This window comes from Chlorocebus sabaeus, chromosome 21 (genome assembly GCF_047675955.1).
Source record: "Chlorocebus sabaeus isolate Y175 chromosome 21, mChlSab1.0.hap1, whole genome shotgun sequence".
NCBI classification, from domain to species: Eukaryota; Metazoa; Chordata; class Mammalia; order Primates; family Cercopithecidae; genus Chlorocebus; species Chlorocebus sabaeus.
In genome coordinates, this window is record NC_132924.1 from 87,615,039 (window position 1) to 87,617,538 (window position 2,500).

At 28.9% G+C, this 2,500-nt stretch overlaps 1 protein-coding gene across 8 annotated transcripts in view; it reads left to right on the forward strand.

Annotated features, from left to right (window-relative positions):
* FOXP2 (forkhead box P2) overlaps positions 1 to 2,500 on the forward strand; it is a 592,983-nt gene that overhangs the window by 524,229 nt on the left and 66,254 nt on the right. The gene's annotated exons all lie outside the window — the stretch shown is intronic.

A 2,500-nucleotide genomic window follows, 5' to 3' on the forward strand; every position in this document is an offset into this window, starting at 1 on the left:
TAGAATATTTGCATGAATCAAATTACATAGTTAGTGACAAATATTTCCATAAGTCTAACACTGAATTTGCTAAGGCATGTGTATTTCAAAAAAATTATCCATACATTTTTAAAAGGCTGATACTGATTTTGTCTATTTAAATATTTGTAAGTAGTATAATCTCTACATTTTTATGTGTATACAGTTAATCTTTATTCATTTTTATCAGTGTATACCTAGAGTAGCTCGTGGTAGCAAGGAAATGAAATGGGACAATAACAATAAACGATGAGGGAGGAAAAGAGGAAATGTGTCACTTACAATGAGTAACTAAAAAATGGAGGCTCAGCATTTTTTAAATTACAAGTGAACGAGTCTGCATATTACTGACCTTTGTTATAGAAAAAACTAGTTTTTTGTTTATTAAATAATTTAGATTTTTAGTAATCTCCTTAGTTTGGGTGAGCTTATATATGTGGATTTAGAGATAATAATATTAGTCTATTTGTAGTGTTAGAAAACCCTCAGAAGTGTACCTGTGTTTTTCTACCTCCATAATTAATTTGAATTTGTCTTTTGTACACATAGAAGTAGAGTGTTCAATCATGTATGTGTTAATTGGCTTATCTTTCTATTTGTTTTTATGTCTGTATATTGTCAGTTTTAGATGGCAGTTTCCTAGAAGGTAGGCCAGAATCTGATTAAAATTTTAAAAAGTCACATACATGTGACCATTTAATACATATGATCTTAAGAAGATAATAATGTCATGGTTATATTTTTGTCATAACTATTAATTGAAAGGCACTCAAACCATTTTAAGAGTAAAAATAATCATCTAACTTACGTAGTGTAAGGACTAGTATACTCTAAAGAATGTGAAGATAGAAAACTTGCTTAAATTTGCTCATTTATCAAATCAATCACAATAACAAAAAATTCTACAGTCATATGTATAAGCTGAAATCTTACTGTAAACTCTTAGTGGTTTATAGCGTACCTCCATTCATAGAACTTTCCCCATACAGTTCATTTATCATTATACATAAATTATTTGTACCTGTAGGTATAAGAATAATGAAGGAATAATATGGGAATAATTAAAACACTATATACTGAAAAAATAAAGGGCTGTTAGGTGAGAAGTGTGACAAGCTTCTTATCTATGATTAACTTTATAGAAGGCATATCTCTCTCTCTATATATATATATCCATGTACATATCTGTAAACTCTATATCATCTATCTATCTATCTATCTATCTGTCTGTCTATCTATCTATATCTAGATTGACAGCCTTTTTAGTTTAATATGTCTGTCTTTCTCTTTCCATTTCAGTGTGATTCCTTGTTATTTGGAAATAGTATGAGGTAAATGATTGTTTGAAGAAAAGACATTTTTGTAGATTGATACTTTTTTTTCTAACTACTTGTTCTAACCATTCTATTTGTTTATCAAAGAACAAGCAGTTAAGTAAACTGACAGTCAATTTTATAAATCAACCAAACACTTGAAAAACCCATTGGTGAATTAATTTTACAATATACATTTCAGAATGCTTATTATAATAAATTCAAATTCAGTAATTTATAGGTATGCCAGTATGTTCTTTAAAAATACAGAAATTTTTTTTTAAATCACTGAATTTCTGTCATAATGTTTCAAGTTACTCAATTTGATCTAATTAATCTGAATATGTTAACATGGAGAAAAGAAAAGGCATTGCTATTTTTCAGTATTAAATATGAAAGATTTTGATTTATTTGGTTCTTTATTTCTTTTTGGTGAGAAGAGTTAATCCACCCTGGATTTCTTTTTTTTTCTTCTACTTCTTCTAACCTCTTTTCATTATTAATTTCTACTTTCTTCATAACATAAAGTGCCACACTGGAAAAGTTTGAACTGCATTAAAAAATGACTATTAAAATAAGTTCTGAACTATATCTGTTAATCATTTTAGGTTTTCAAAGACATGTTGTCCAATTAATTTGTCCTAAAACAGTATTTATAGAGATACTAGCTTTTATTTACAGTAAAAATGAATTGTTTTTTCTAGGAAAGTGATTGCTATTTCAAAGATTGCAAACTTGGAAAGTTGACAAGTTGTTTGATGGCATACTGGTTAGTACAAGTAATGCCTCAAACAGTGTTACTTGACTTCTATCTGAGCATATACTTTAGGTTTCTATACCGATTTTTCTGATCACCACTCTTGCCATCCTTTTCCTGTTTCTTCACATCCATTCCATCTTTCTCTAGGGCTTTCCCCCTAGCTTGTCCTTTTTCCGTATTTTCCTTCCTTCCTTCCTTCCTTCTTTTTCCTTTATGTCTTTTTCTTCTTCCTTGTCTTCATTTTGCCTCTCAACCTCAGAACCCTGAAGATAAAGGAAGTAGTAGAAAAAAAGTTTTAAGTAAATTACTTTTATTATTTTCAGTTCAATGAATAAGCTTTGAGTAACTGCTAAATTTTTGTACTTCCTGGTAGAAACTTAGTTGTTTGAAATAAAAGGTTTAAAGAAGG